At 40.5% G+C, this 17,213-nt stretch overlaps 1 non-coding gene across 1 annotated transcript; it reads right to left on the bottom strand.

Moving 5' to 3' along the window:
* Window positions 1-15,799: 15,799 nt before the first annotated feature.
* Window positions 15,800-15,907, bottom strand: LOC116270387. Its single transcript, XR_004178429.1, has one exon. It is a non-coding gene; the product is annotated as a U6 spliceosomal RNA (small nuclear RNA).
* Between the last annotated feature and the right edge of the window lie 1,306 nt (window positions 15,908-17,213).

Raw genomic sequence — 17,213 nt, 5'->3', positions numbered from 1 at the left:
CTTCCGAAAACTAAAACTTGTCCTCCCGAGGGTAACTGGGAAAGGCTTGGAGGAGCCACACGCCTAATACCTGTGCTATAGGCATTCCTGAGAAACCAGTTGAATGGGTTTTTCTTCGTATGGACTTCTGGCTAAAGGGACAGAGAATGATAATTGAGGAGAATGTCAGTGACTCCACTGTTCAGTTCCTGTCTTTCAAATAGCATGATCTGTCCAGGTTCTATTTTCTTTACCAAAATATCTGACCATTAACATATCCCAAGGTACTCTTTGGGCACTGAGGACCAAGGCACTCTAAGAAACTTTCCCTAACAGTTTCTAATCTTAACTGTCAATAAGCAAACCTGATTAATATGCAGTGAACAAAAGCAGAATAAGGAAATGATGAGAATTTCTTGAGCGTGCAATACCTTCTGTCTCTAAACACTTTCATCTCTGAATGACAAGGATCAAGATACCTTAGTATTGCTTCATTCCATTCATTTTTCCTCATTCAAAAAATAATGAATCAAAGTACAGAAAAATTAGAGCTTATAAGGTATTTTTGGTAATCTGATTTTAATTTTCATAACACTTATGTGCAGAACTAGGGCATATGTTGTTTCTGTGTTTTAAGATGAGAGAAATATGGCCTAGAGGATATAAAGTGTTTGAATAAGGTAACAAGGCCACATGGGGACTGACTGTCAGAACCTGTCTGATATGGTTTGGCTCTGTGTCCCCATGCAAATCTCATCTCTAACTGCAAACCCCACCTGTCAAGGGAGGGACCTGGTAGGAGATGATTGTATCATGGGGGGTGGTATCCCCCATGCTGTTCTCATGATAGTGAGCGAGTTCTCACGAGGTCCGATGGTTTTATAGGTGGTGGTTTCTCCTGATCTCTTCTCTCTCTTTCCTGCCCCCATGTGAAGAAGGTCCTTGCTTACCGTTTGCCTTCTGCCATGACTGTAAGCTTCCTGAGGCCTTCTAAGCCATGCAGAACTGTAAGCCAATTAAACCTCTTTCCTTTATAAATTACCCAGTCTTGGGTATTTCTTCACAGCAGTGTGAAAACAGACTAATACACAGTCCTCAGATTCTGCACCCAACTTCCTTTCTGCTGCATCCTCCTGGTCCCTCTCAAATACCCTCATGCAAATTTCCCAAACTCCCGTCATTTGTCCACTTTTGCATGATTCTGAGTCTTTGGCTAACACAGTGCATATTCTGTAGTCCATTCGTAAATTATGTTACTCTCTGAAGAATCCAGTAAGTTTATTTGTCTCTTTCCACTGGTTTTTAGTTGCCTGATCGTAGCATAGCACACTCATATTGTTATATGGGATCCTAGCACCTTTTGCTGGTTTCAAATGATTTGCTTTGGGGATAGTGGAATTGTGTGATTGCGAAAGGCCCTCTTGAGATTCTACTTTTAACTTTATTTTGATTTCTAGAGAGAAAGTAGAATTTGATGAGAACTTTCATCATTCTGATTCTTGCCTCCTATTCTTTTGAAATGAATGTTACTTGATTCTCAAAGCATTGAAGGGATCCTAGTGACCAAGGAAACAGGACTGGAATGGTGGTCACAGCCTTAAGTTATCTGCTGGCTTGTCCAGTGTTTGGCTGTGTAACCTGGGAAAACATTACCCATCTGTTTATTCTCCTGTAAAATGTGGGTTTTGGAGTGAGAAAGTGTCCTGATTCCTACATCAGTGTGTAAAGGAAGCAGGTTTGGAATCACTTCTGGAAAATATCAGCTGCAGGATCCAAATGCTGGAAGTTACCCTCTCCACTCTCTAGCTATCAGGCTGGGACTGGGTTTTTATCAGATACACTGTTTCCCTTTATTTAGCAGGTATTATTTACCATAATTCAAAACAGGATATGATGTGAAATTTCAGGCACTATGGTACTGTAGCTGAATAGCTTAAAGGTAAAGCAATGCCCCCCAAATGTTAACGTGAGGAGAAAAGCTTCGAGAACTTGTTAAAATGCCGTTTCAGTTGCATAGCACTAGGGTATGGGCTGCACTCTGCAGTTTCTAGCAAGTTCCCAGGAGATACTGATGCTGGGAATAGAAAGGGTGTAAAATACTTGTTGGGATTCTGAATTCAAATTGTTATTCTATTACTTAATAATTCTGACCTTAAGCAAGTTACTTACCCTTTCTGCACCTCTGTGTCTTTTTACCTAAAGTGTTAACAATCATAGTACCAGCGCCCAGGCAGTATGGAAGGGAGAATGCATAGTGTTTTACAGTTTGGACCCCACTGGGCCCTGACAGGTGTATTATTTTGGTAAGGAGATCAATGTCTGAACCCACAGGATGCCTCTCCTTTCCACTTGCACAGGGCTTCAGTCTGGAGCCATCTGTGATACTTCCTCTACCACGTTTCCTGGAATTTCATGTTTTAAATATTGATATTCCTTCCTTAAAAGTTAAGATATATTAGGCAAAAACAGACCCAAATGCACCTACATAAGAAATTGAGATCCATTTAGAATACACATACTCATGTGACATCAGAAATCCTTGATAAATCCAGAAGATAGGAATGAATTTCATTTGTGCCCTTGTCCTAATCTTCCTGGGTGTGGGAAGGGCAGTCTCGACATGTTAGTGTAAATTGACACAGAGGAGAAATCAGGTTTGTTTGCATTTTAAATAAAGAGAGTGATACAGCTAGCTTCCAGCCTTGATTGGTTCTGCTAGCAGAACTCTAGGATAGTTGAACTGGGAACTATCGTTGTCTCCAGGGGTACTGTTCACATTCTCCCTTCATTTTAAGTATGACAAGATCTGCACGAAATATTTTATTGTTACTGTTCCTGAGGTTCTAAGATGCTAACGCAATTGTGTGTACATAAAAATGAAGGCTTACCTTCACCTTCAAATTGTTTAGAATGCTATGAACTGCCTGAGAGAATTTTTGTCACCGATTAGAATTTTGAGATCCCACCCCTGAGACCAGAGCCCTCTATGGCCATAAGAGAAATTATTAGTGACTTCTGAGCCTGTATAAATCTACATTTCAGTGCCTTGCATATAAATTAAACTTTCATATTATGAGTTTTAAATTAAATTCATTACCCCTGCTCCCAGTTCTACTGACATTTGGAAATAGTTGTGCAAGGCTCCTGAAGTCTACAGTCATTTTATTGGTAAAATTTGTAGTATGAGGCTGGTAAGGGAAGATGCCAAATAATTGAGGTAAATTTTTCTCAGCTGCTAATAAGACCAAGCGTTTAGTGACAGCTTACTATGATGATAGATACAGTTTTCAATTAATTATCTCAAAGCAATATCAGTATCTCCACTTTACAGATGGGGAAACTAAATTACAGGGCAGTTAAACACTTGCCCTAAGGCACATAACGGCACGGTACACAGCTAGCGTGAGAAGCAAGGTAGAACTGATTTCATGCTCTTGGACCCTACACAAGAGTTCTCAAATTGAAGTGTGCACCTGAGTCACCTGGAGAGCTGGTCGGAGGTTGCCAGGGTTTCCCCCACAGTTTCTGACTAGGTGGGTCTGGTTTGAGGTTTAAAATATTGCATTTGTTTCAGGAATTCCCAGGTGATGCCACTGTGGCATGAAGAAGCATACCATGAAGAACCGCTGCTTTACCCTGTAGTGTCTTTATTTTTATTCTGGTAAAACATGTGTGATGATTAATATTACGTGTCAACTTGATTGGATTGATGGATGCAAAGTATTGTTTCTGAGCATTGCTGGGTGCTTCTGGGTGTTGCCTGAAGAGATTAACATTTGAGTCAGTGGACTGGGAGAGACCCACCCACAATGTAGGTGGGCACCATCCAATAGGCTGCCAGCACAGCTAGAAAAAGCAGGCAGAAGAAGGTGGAAGAAGCTGACTTGCTTGGTCTTCTGGCTTTCATGTTTCTCCCATGCTGGATGCTTCCTGCCCTGGAATATCAGGAACCAAGTTCTTGGCCTTTGGACTATTGGACTTAACACCAGTGGTTTGCCAGGGACTCTCCTGCCCTCAGCCACAGACTGGAGGCTGCACTGTTGACTTCCCAACTTTTGAACTTTTGGGACTCAGACTCAGCCACTACTGGCTTCCTTGCTCCTCAGCTTGTAGACAGCCTATCTTGGAACTTTACCTTGTGCTAGTCTCAAATCTCATTATTATATTCTCCTTCATAGATACATATATCCTACTAGTTCTGTCCCTCTAGAGAACCCTGACACATACGATATGCTTAACATAAAATTTGCCATTTTAAGTATTTTTAGGTGAAGAGTTTAGTGAAATAAGGTACATTCACCATCCCACTCCAGAAATTTTTCATCTTCCCAGACTGAAACGTTGTGTGCATTAAACACACGTCCCCATTCCCCTCAGCACCCCCAGGGCCCTGAGAACCAACATTCTCCTTTCTGCTTCTGTACACCTGACGACTCGAGATACCTCATGTAAGTAGAATATTATACGACTTTTCCTTTTTGTGACTGACTCATTTTACTTAGGACAGTGTCCTCAAGGTTCATCCATGTTGTGGCATATAATTTCCTGTCTTTTTTGTTTTGTTTTTTTGAGACGGAGCCTTTCCTGTCACCCAGGCTGGAGTGCAGTGGCCGGATCTCAGCTCACTGCAAGCTCCACCTCCCAAATTAACACCATTCTCCTGCCTCAGCCTCCCGAGTAGCGAGTAGCTGGGACTACAGGTGCCCGCCACCTCGCCCAGCTAGTTTTTTGTATGTTTTAGTAGAGATGGGGTTTCACCGTGTTAGCCAGGATGGTCTCGATCTCCTGACCTCGTGATCCTCCCGTCTTGGCCTCCCAAAGTGCTGGGATTACAGGCTTGAGCCACCGCACCCGGCCTTCCTGTCTGTTTTTAGGCTGATATCCATGATATGAATATGCCACATATTTTTAATCTCTGTATTTCCTTTTCAGAGACAGCCCTGGGATTGGAGCCATTCTCTCCAGGATTAGAATACCCCTTGCTCCTGCAGAGACCAAGGACTTGGTGACTGTGTGCATTGTAAATGCCCATTCATGGGTCCTTCCTGCACAAACAGGTTCTCCCTGTTACTCCAGCTGCTCTGACCACAATCTCCATGGCTGTTCTCACTGTTCCCGATTTCCCAAAGCAAGGAAGTGAAACTGACAGAAAGAAAAGCCTTTATTCTTGGTTGGATGTGATGGGACAATGATTGTAAAAATTGTTTGAAAAGACAAGTTTCAACATAACTATCAGCTCTTGTGATGCCTCAAATAGTATTTTGAAGCCTTAATAATTGCTTTTTATTTGGAGAGAGGGTGTAAGGATTTTGTAAGATATTTTTCCTGTTTTTTTTCCATTTCTACTAATGATATTTGTTAAATGTTAAAATAAACAAAACTTTATTTTGAAAGAGCTTTCCTGACATTTTTGTCTTGTATTCTGACCAAAGGGTGTCTATGATTGAATTAGCACATTGAGGGGCAGAATTGATGTTGTAACACTAATCTGTAGTGGAAACAGAGGATAGATTTTCCTTTACAAGAGAGGCTTTCGCTTGTCAAAATGTGATGCAACCAGATTTGACTTATCTATCAAGTTTTTGTTTCTACATGAAGAAATGTAGAAAGGTAAATATCTTTCTCTGAGTAAGAAGTTTTAAAGCTCATTTTAAAGATTTCATAAATGCAGAACCATTTCTTAATGTATGCACAAGGATCTCTCTGAAGATAACTTTAATGTGCTTGAATAGATTTCTATCATGCAATTTGACTTTGTTTAAATCAGGATCCACATGTGTGAAAATCATTTGCAAATTAAAAGCCTTTCAAAAGGCCACAGTTTAATATTTTGAGATGTGACATCATAATTGAGAACTTAATATATAGCAGGTGAAAATGTTCATTGACTGAAATGCAAAGTTTTAAAATATTTGATATTTATTCAGTCTCATCATTTTTATATTGAGATAATCATTTTTGTAATTTTAGTTTTGAATTAATTAATTTATTTTTTTCAAGATGGAGTCTTGTTCTGTCATCTAGGTTGGAGTGCAGTGGCTTGATCTAAGCTCACTGCAACCTCCACCTCTCGGGTTCAAGCAATTCTCCTGCCTCAGCCTCCCTAGTAGCTGGGATTACAGGTGCCCGTCAGCACGTCTGGCAAATTTTTGAATTTTTAGTAGAGATGGGGTTTTACCATGTTGGCCAGGCTGGTCTCGAACTCCTGACCTTGTGATCCGCCCATATCGGCCTCCCAAAGTGCTGGAATTACTGGCATGAGCCACCACGCCTGGCCAAGATGGAACATTTATGTTATGTTTTCACTGAATAATTTTTATTTTAACAATCTAGTTGGTCTTAACCATTGTCATCACATAGAAATACTTGGGAGTTTAGTTCTGTTGGTGACAACAGGTGACACCAACTTTACACTCTTCATCTGAGAGTTTTCAGGTGCTAATGTTCATCATGTAGGAATTCCTGAATAAGTCAATGAAATGAAATTAGAGAATCAAATGTTCACATCTTGTCCAGTCCATCATTCAGGGTTTTAGATGAGTTCACTCAGGATAAGCTACTGTCAATTTGAGATGGAGTCTGAAGATATAAAATGGGGAACTTGTTGTAAAAAGATTTCATCTGTACAATTTCATTCTGGACCTACTTATCAGGATCCGAATTATTTTGTTCTATAAATAATTTTTAAATAAATATTTGCTTCTTTCAGTTTTAGATAAGAATTACTTTCTCTTGGAAGGAACAGTCCTTGAATATTGAATAAGTGCAAGTCAGCAATGCAAGCAGCTGCGTTCTCCAGAGTAAATCTCAGGGATGATGGAGTGTGTGGCTTTGCAAATATACATACAATCTTGTGGCCTGGGGCACCATCAATTTTGTTACAAGTGATAATAACCACTGTATAATAGATAAAGCTCACAATTCAGAAGAACCAGAGAATGGACTTTTGGAATATGCTCCCATTTGAATGGATTTTAGGAATATACTTCCCTTTAAAGTCGTGGCTCTTGTCAGCAAAACATAAATTTTGAAAGCATGAATTCAAACTGAATGGTTTCCTAAAAGAGCACATTTATCTTCTATTATATGGAAATATGCAGAAAGTAAAATTTAAACACCATGCTTTGAGGCAGAAGACCCAGGGACTTTGATATAGTTTGGATATGTGCCCCTGCCCAAATCTCATGTTCTACTGTAATCCCCAGTTTTGGTGGAAGGGGGAGTGTCTGCTGGGAGGTGATTAGATTATAGGACTAATTTGTCCTACACGGTTCAGCACCGTCATCTTTGTACTGTCTTTGCAATAGCAAGTTCTTGTTAATATCTGGTCCTTTGAAAGTGTGTAGCATCTCCTCCCTTGCTTACTTGCTCCTGCTTTCACCATGTGATGAGTCTGCTTTCTCTTTGTCTTCTGTTATGATTGTAAATTTTCTGAGGCCTCCCCAGAAGGTGTTGTAGATGTTGCTATGTTTCCTATACAGCCTGCAGAACCATTAACCTATGAAACCTCTTTTCTTTATAAATTACCCAGTCTCAAGTATTCCTTTATAGCAATGCAAGAACTGCTTAATACAGAAAATTGGCACCAAGAAGTGGAGCATTGTTATAAAGATAACTGAAAATGTGAAAACAGCATTGGAATTGGTAACAGGCAGAGGTTGACGAGTCTGGGAGTCTCAGAAGAAGACAGGAAGTTGAGGGAAAGTTTGGAACTTCCTAGAGATTGGTTAAATGGTTGTTATCAAAATGCTGATAATGATATAGACAGTAAGGGTTAAGCTGATGAGGTCTCAGATGGAAATGAGAAACTTCTTGGGAACTGGAGCAAAGATCATTTTATTATGCCTTAGCAAAGAACATGGCTACATTGTGCCCCTGCTCTAGGAATATGTGAAACCTTGAACTCAAAAGTGATGATTTAGGGTATCTAGTGGAAGAAATTTAAAAGCAGAAAAATGTACAAGAAGTGACCTGGCTGCTCTTAGGAAGTTATATTCAGATATGAGAGCAAAGAAATGACTTTAAGCTGGAACTTATATTTAAAAGGGAAGCAGAGAGTACAAGTATGAAAATTTTATAGCCTGGAAAGCCCATTTAAAGGGGAGGAATTTAAGCAGGCTGCAGAAATTTGCATAAGTAAAAAGGAGGCAAGTGCTAATAGCCAAGGTAACGAAGACAAGGCCTGGGAGGTATTCAGAATCCTTTATGTCAGCCTCTTCCATTACAGGCCCTGAGGCTTATGAGGACGAATAGTTTCATGGGTCAGGCCCAGGGCCCAGTGCTCTGTGCAGTCTCAGAACACTTCTCCCTGTATTCCAGTTGTTTCAGCTCCAGCTGTGACTCAAAGGGGCCCAGGTACAGCACAGGCTGCTTGTATTAATAATCTGAATAATCCAGACCTCATCAGTTTTCATGCTGCTGATAAAGACATACCTGAGACTGGGTAATTTATAAAGAAAAAGAAGTTTAATGGACTCACGGTTTTATGTGGCTGGGGAGGCCTCACAATCATGACAGAAATTGAAAGGCACATCTTACATGGTGGCTGAAAGAGAGAGAATGAGAACCAAGTGAAAGGGGAAATCCCTTATGTAATCATTAGATTTCATGAGACTTATTCACTACCCCGAGAACAAGATGAGGGAAACGGTCCCCAAGATTCACTTATCTCCCACTGACTTCCTTCTACAACACATGGGAATTAAGGCAGCTAAAATTCAAGATGAGATTTGGGTGTGAACACAGTCAAACCATATCACTACTACTTTGGAGAGCACAAGCCTTAAGCCTTGGCTTCCACATAATGTTAAACCTGCAGGGGCACAGAATGCAAGAGTTAAGGCTTGTGAGACTCTGTCTTGATTTCAGAGGATTTATGGGAAATCCTGGATGTCCTGGCAAAAGCCCCCTGCAGAGGTGAAGCCCTCATAGAGAACCTTTACTATAGCAGTGCATAAGGAAAATGTGGGATCGGGGCTCCCACAGAGAGTCTCCACTGTGGCACTTCCTAGTGAAACTGTCAGAAGAGGGCCACTATCCACCAGACCCCAGAGTGGTAGATCCACCAACAGCTTGCACCCTGCACATAGAAAAGTCACAGGCACTCAGTGTCAGCCTGTGAGAGCAGCTTTGTGGGCTGAACCCTGCAAAACCATAGGGGAGGAATTACACAAGCCCTTGGGAGCCTGCCCCTTGCTCCAGTGTACCCTGGATTTGGGACATGGAGTCATAGGAGATTATTTTGGAGCTTCAGGATATAATGTCTGCCCTGCTGGGTTTTGAACTTGCATGGACCCTGTAGCCCCTGGTTTTTGGCTTTCTTGCGGTTGAAATGGGAGTACTTACCCAATGCCTATATTCCCACTGTATCTTGGAAGTAACTAACATATTTTTTATCTCATGGGATCATAGGCAGAAGGGACTAGCCTTGTCTTATATGAGACTCTGGACTTCGGGCTTTTAAGTTAATGCTAGAATGAGTTAAGACTTTGGGAATTATTGCGAAGGCATGGTTGTAGTTTGAAATGTGAGAAGAACATGAGATTTGGAAGGGGCCTAGGGCAGAATGACATAATTTGAGTGTCCCCACTCAAATCTCATATTGAAATGTAATCCCCAATGTTGGAGGTGAGGCCTGGTGAGCGGTATTTGGGTCATGGGGGCAGTTTCTCATGAATGGTTTAGTAACATCCCCCTTGATACTGTCCTCACCATAGTGAGTGAATTCTTTTTAGATTGGGATGTTTAAATCTATGTTGTGCCTCCCCCGATTCTCTTGCTCCTGCTTTTGCCATGTGTTGTCCTGTTCCTGCTTTGCCTTTTGCCATGATTGTCAGTTTCTTGAAGCCTCCCCAGAAGCTAAGCAGATGCTTTTATGCTTCTTGTACAACCTGCAGAACTGTGAGCCAATAAAACCTCTTTTCTTTAAAAATTACCCAGTTTCAGGATTTCTTTAGGGCAATGCAAGAATGGCCTAAAACAGGCTTTATTTGTTTCCTTTTTCTCTTTTTTCCTATAAAAGGCTAGCTTTTGTCTAAGAGTGGAGGGAAATATGGTTCTGTGGTGCTGTCTTGTCTTCTTAAACACACCAAGAGGGCCTCCTCCTGGATTCAACCAGAATCTCCTCCTAGTATTGGGCACACAGGGAGGAACAAAACAGACCCCAGGCAGGCAAATCTGCCAGATGAGAAAGACATTATACAAATACACATCAAATAAATAACATATGAGTGCAAATAATGACAAGGGCCATGAAAAATAAACATAACTTTAGACCATATTGTTGAGTAGTTTGATGTTGAGAGCACTCTAAAGACATCAAAGCGTCCCTTAAGGAGTTGTTATTAAACTCTATAAATAGGTTTTGATCTTAGACTGCCAGAAAACTATCATTTTCTATGTTATTATTATTGTTTTTATAAATCTCTTAATATATGTTAAGAAACTTGGCCATTCTTGTAGAAAATACCACTCAGTGCTGTCAGATCCCATCTTCATTTCTGGCTTTTGGGGTTGGAGTCCCTTTTAGTCATTAGACAGCTGTTCTCACAGGTCATCAAAAATCTGTTCAGATTTATTCAGAATGGCATCTGAGAAAGCATCAAAGCAAAAGAGCCTTGTCCTCCTTCAAATGAAGAGAACTCTTCATCTCCCAGAGATGTGTTTGTTGTGGCATGTGTAGGGTCACAGAACCTCAATTCTAATGGCTTCCTTGCTTACCAGCTTGATTGGTTGACTGATTGCAGACACAGAGATGCTTAGAGGCTTCTCAGGAAACCAAACAAGGTGGCAGCTTATCCTGATGGATTCTAGGCTCAGTTTATGAAACTTCTCCCACCCCAAAGTGAAGACATACTGAGGGTGAAAAAGATGAAATCGTTTAAGGAAAGGATATGGATAGATATTTGAGTTAAGGACCTGTGACGGTTAATAGTGAGGGTCACCTTGATTGGATTGAAGGATGCAAAGTATTTTTCCTGGGTGTGTCTGTGAAGGTGTTGCCAAAGGAGAGTAACCTTTGAGTCAGTGGGCCAGGAAGGCAGACCCACCTTCAATCTGAGTGGGCACCATCTAATCAGCTGTCAGTGCAGCCAAACTAAAATCAGGCAGAAGAACATGGAAAGATTAGACTGGTTTCGTCTTCCGGCCCAAATCTTTCTCCCATGATAGATGCTTTCTGTGCTCGAACATCAGACTCCAAGTTCTGCAGTTTTGGGACTTGGACTGGCTCCCTTGTTCCTCAGCTTGCAGATGGCCTACTGTGGGACCTCACCTTGGGTTCATGTGAGTCAATACGCCTTAATAAATTCCCCTTTATGTATAGAACTATCCTATTAGTTCTGGCCCTCTAGAGAACACTGACGAACATGGGACCCAACCCATAGCAACTGCTGTATTTTACTTCATGAGCTAAAAACACTGGTTGTGTATTGAAATCATCTTGTGAGTTGAAAAACCTACAGTACCTGTGGTCCATCCAAGACCAATTAAATCAATATCTATAAAAGGTCACAGGTATCCTTCATACAGAGAGATGAGATCACAATTTGAAATTAATATCGTAAATGCATTCTTACAATGGAGGACACTGACTCACAAAGAAATTCAGATCTTGATAAGAAACCAGACTTGAAAGTAGGTAGATAGGCTGGGCAACCCATTTACTGACTCAAGAATGGAGATATGATAATAATTTACGGGACTCCATTGGAATGCACAGGGAGGCCAGAAGAAATGAAATGGAGACAAGAATAGTACCCTAACTTCATGTATGGTTGGACCCTGAAATAAGGTAGCAGTGGAGATAAAGCAGGAAAAGGTTTGAAGAGAGCTCTTATTTCACATTTGTGAATGCTCATTAATATAAACATGGGAAGAGAGGAATATGAAGGAGAAAGGTCTAGGCTGATTACATGTTTCTTTTCGGGGAATTGGGTAGATAATAGTGTCATTCTCTAAGATGGGTGTTCATCTTATTCAGTAAGGGAAATAAAAGAATTGAGAAATGGAAATGAGTTCACTTTGGACACAGTGTATGTGGGATACAGCAAATCTGGAAGTTAGGAGAAATTTGAAATGGAGAGATTGAGTGTGTTATTTTCCACAAAAGCTGGCAGTTAAAGTTCCAAGAGTTGATAGGATCACTTAAGTTTTACCTAAAGATTGGAGAACAAAGAAGCTATGGTTACAAAGTAAGGGCACACCAAGATTTAAGTGATGGACGGAGGTAGGTTACTGAAGTAGATTTGTATATGGCTAGCATTTTGAGCACTATATTAGTCAGGGTTCTCTAGAGGGACAGAATTAATAGGAGATATATATACATATATATGCATGTGTGTGTGTATATATATGTGTGTGTGTGTGTATATATATATAAGTTTGTTAAGTATTAACTCACATGATCAGAAGGCCCCAAATAGTCCATCTGCAAACTGAGGAGCAAGGAAAGCCAGTCAGAGTCCCAAAACTGACAAACTTGGAGTCCAGTGTTCGAGGGCAGGAAAATTCCAGCAGGGGGGAAAGATGTATGCTGTAAAGCTAAGCCAGTCTGGTCTTTTGACATTTTTCTGCCTGCTTTACATTCTATCTGTGCTGGCAGCTGATTAGACAGTGTCCACCCAGGTTAAGGGTGGGTCTGACTTTCCCAGCCCACTGACTCAAATGTTAATCTCCTGTGGCAACACCCTCGCAGACACACCCAGGATTAATACTTTGGATCCTTCAATCCAGTCAAGTTGACACTTGGTATTAACCATCACAAGCACCAAGAACATCTTGTGATTTAAACACCTGTACTAGTAATAATTCAATCTTTTAAGAAAAGGGAAGAGAACGGCTTTGATTTTAAAATGACTATACAACTAATTCAAAATTTCATTGAGTATTGACTCTATTTTCTTCACAATCACATTTCTGGATGATCAAAGGGAGAATTCAAATGCGGTTGCCCCTTTGTACTCCATGAGTAATTGGATCTCTCCTGTGATTAAAACTCCCCATGGCATATGTGTTTCTCTGAGACTTAGCATAAAGAACATAAGCATCTGATTTGTAAAGCCTCCTTACCACTACAATCCAGAAACAACTGTTAGTAACATTGGAGTGAAAGTCAGATTCCAGACTTTCTCAAAACCAGATCACTCCCTAGTGTGGCTAAAAATCCCCCAGGAGCCCAGGAGGAGACAGCATACTGAGCTGAGAATAAGAAGTGTGGGGGCACCCAGATGATGGTTACTTTTATAGTGTTTTATTGAAAAATGAGGGCCCAGACAGGATTTTGCTGACAGTTTTCCTAGATCGATTAGTTGTTATATGAGATACTCCTCTTTCTAAGAACAATTATTGAAAATGCATTTTCATCAACTAAAACCCCTATACTTTTCACTCATTTATTCAATTAATATTTTTTGCATTTTTGCAGAGTACCTACATCTGAACTAGACTTAACAAATGTGTAAGATACATATCTGTTATCCAGGGCCTATTTGAATATATGCATGTTTCAACTTTCCTACTAATTTACATAACACATTTTATTTTGTTCCTTTCAAAGTATTCAGTACTAAAAATTAGAACATGAGTGTTTCTTACTTTTAAATTACCACATATTTGTGGTATTCTGTTCACTCATTCTTTGTTCTGAATTTGTTCACACAAGTAAATTTTGTGAACTAATTTATTTAGTGGTCAAATCCTAAAATTCATCCAAAGTAGATCAATTACAAATCATCTTCCTCATTGCTTTTCTTATTCCATTATATGTTGCTGGTTATATCATTTTTTTCTTAGAATGGTATTTAAAGTTTTTATTTCTAAAAATACAAATAACAAATGCTCTTTTTAAAGCCTTTAGATTATTTTTCAAATAATTATAAAACTAAGCATTGAAAATACATCTTATAATCTTTAAACACAATGATTTTTATTAACTGCTAATGCATACTCCTTCCATGTTTTTTTCCTACTTTTATTCATATAATTTATGCTATTTTCGTTCCAAAGTGATTATAACATATACATAAATCTACCTCCTTCCTTTTAAAAGTATCATGTGCAGCATCCCATGTGATTAATTTTCTACCTAAGCTTAATGGCTGCATGATGTTTTGCATTATCCATGTGTTACCTGCTTTCTAGAGAATTGTGAGAGAATACATTTCTGTTGTTTTCAACCACCATGTTTGTATTAATTCTTACAACAGTCACAGAAAACCAATGCAGGAACTATAATCTTTTCCTTAGGATTTTGAAGTATAGATCTATCAAGTTTTCAGAAAAAAAAAATACCCACTTCTTCCACTTTCTTATCTGCTGTGATTAAAAACTATTGTTTGCCAGCCAACCAGGAATCTGTATTCAATATAGAAATAAAGTTTCTGTCCCCATGTATTTGGGCTGAAGTGGAGACTAGTGTGATTGACAAGATAGCAGACCACTCATGGATTTCAAATCACAGCCCATAACTCTAAAATAATCACGGAATATTTATTCACTATGGCACTGCATGGGTGGGTGGGTGGAATTCATGTATAATAAAAGGGTCTGCCCTCCAGAACTGAGAATCTAATTAGGAGAAGGAAAAATGTTAGAAAAGCCATGTGTGTGCTACTGGATCATAAGCTCCTCCAGGGCAGGGCTTTGAATGTCTTTTATCCTTAGTATGCAGAAAAGTGTCCAATAAGCAGATACCATTTACAAGGTCATTTTGTCAGTTACATGGTAATATGGTTAGGATTTATGCCCCCACTCAATTCGCATCTTGAATTGTAATACCCATAATCCCCATGTGTCAAGAGGGAGACCAGGTGGAGGAAACTGAACCATCAGGGTGGTTTCCCCGTGCTATTCTTGTGATAGTGAGTGAATTCTCACAAGATCTGATGGTTTTATAAAGGGCTCTTCCGTCTTCAATCAGCACTTCTCCTTCCTGCTGCCTTGTGAAGAAGGTGCTCGCTTTCCCTTTGCCTTCCCCCATGATTGTAAGTTTCCTGAGGCCTCCTTAGCCATGCACAACTGTTAGTCAATTAAACCTCTTTCCTTTATAAATTGCCCAGTCTTGAGCAGTTTCTTATAGCAGTATGAAAATGGACTAATACACAGATTGAGTTACACAATGTGGGTAATGCAGAAAATACACAATGAGGGAGGAACAAGAGAGGTTCCAGGGACAGGGGGTCCCAGAGGCAGCAGGTCTCACTCAGAGTCCATGAAGAAGAATGAGACCTCCTGGGCAGAGTCTGTGGGGGCAGCACCTTGCGCTTCTTTTCTCTGAGCCACTTTCAGCTCTTGGCACTGAAATGCTGATATGTTGAATGAGAGAGTACCAGGAGAAACGGATACCTTGGAACCAGTAACACAAGAAACGAAGAGTTGGGAAGATTTTCTCTGTTCACTGTGAGACTGTTCCTCCTGGGCTTGCAATTCACTCCTAATCCTGTTGTGGAGTGAACTGTACTCCTCAAAAGAAGATACATTCAAGTCCTAGCCCCAGTACCTGTGAATTGACCTTATTCTGAAATAGCATCTTTGCAGATATAATCAAGATGAGTTCGTAATGAAGTAAGGTGGGCCATAAGTTCAATATGACTGGTGTCCTTATTAGAAAAGGAGAAGAGACACAGGAAGAATGTCATGTGATGACAGAGGCAAAGACTGGAGAGATGCATCTTCAAGCCAAGGACAGCAAGAAGCTGGAAACCACCAGAAGCGAAGAGAGAAGTAAGCAATGATCTACCTCTACAGCCTTCAGAGAGCACATGGCCCTACCAACACCCTGATCTCAGACTTCTGGCCTCCAGAACTGTGGGGATACATTTGCATTCTTCTGGAATGCCTCATGGATTTGCATGTCATCCTTGTGGAGGGGCCGTGCTAATCTTTTTTTATGTCATTCCAATTTTAGCATTCGTGCTGTGGAAACGAGCACCATTTGCATTGTTTAAAGCAACTCAGTTTGCGGACTCTGGGTGGGCAGCCGCAGGAAAGTAATCTAGGTCCTAATATCCATCTAGACTGTGATGCACACTCTTGTTCCTCCCACCTGAACAAACTGCCTCCCCTGCAGATGTCTCAAGCGGTGGTCATGTTTTCTCTACAATTATCATTACCACTGAGCTTAGAGGGAGGTAGAACGCATATTAACTATTCCCTCATTTCATTTTCTGGCCATTCTTTCTTTCTCCTCCCTGAAAATCCCCAGCTCGTAATCTTATGTTTTCCTGTTGCTGCTTTCTTCCAATGATTGAATTATTGCCCTATATTTTAAGACAATGTTAGCTCATGGCCCATTCTCTCAAGTTTTACACAGACTTAATTCCTCACAATTTCTTTTTTCATTTTTCCTTTTTTTTTTTTTTTTTGAGATGGAGTCTCGCTCTGTTGCCAGGCTGGAGTACAGTGACGCGATCTCAGCTCATTACAACCTCTGCCTCCCAGGTTCAAGCGATTCTCCTGCCTCAGACTCCTGAGTAGCTGGGACTACAGGCAAGCGCCACCACGCCCAACTAATTTTTGTATTTTTAGTAGAGATGGGGTTTCACCATGTTGGCCAGGATGGTCTCAATCTCTTCATCTCATGATCTGCCCACCTCAGCCTCCCAAAGTGCTGGGATTTTATAGGCGCGAGCCACTGTGCCTGGCCCCCTCACAATTTTTTAAACGTTTTTAGATGATCCTTTTAACATCTTGGCCTTCAGATTTCCAGAACTCCTCTTTTTGAAAGAGCTTGTTCTTAGCGCTACCTTGGTTATTTGTTCTCACGTACATAGACTCGATAAATGCTTCCTATTTTCCCAGCTCTCTCCATTTTATATCTCTAGCCTAACAAAGCTTTACCCTCACTGGGATTTTCTGTATATTGATCTTACAATGTGTCACTACCCTTCACCCTCTTGATATTTGTACTTTCCTCACTACCCAGCTTACATTTTGTGGTTAATCTATACGAAACTCCTGCAAACACTCTTGACTCCTTTGCTCCTCTCTTCAACATACTTTAATGGCAAAACTACAACTCTGGTTGAATCCAAACTTTTGCTGACCAGATTTCTATATTTTTGTAGCTGATATGTTGGGGAAAGACAAGCAACTGCAGTGACCTGTTCTGAGGTGAGGTTCGTGCCCATGGGCCTTCGTGCTGCAGGGCAGTGATGCATACACACACCACTACACATTGCTGGGTCAGTCAATTTTCTACTGTCCTAGACTATGATTTCTTACTGTCTCCTTTCTCC

Source organism: Papio anubis, chromosome 14, assembly GCF_008728515.1.
Source record: "Papio anubis isolate 15944 chromosome 14, Panubis1.0, whole genome shotgun sequence".
In the NCBI taxonomy this organism is placed as follows: Eukaryota; Metazoa; Chordata; class Mammalia; order Primates; family Cercopithecidae; genus Papio; species Papio anubis.
The sequence above is the reverse complement of the archived record's forward strand: the minus strand, read 5'-3'. Positions and strand labels throughout refer to the sequence as shown.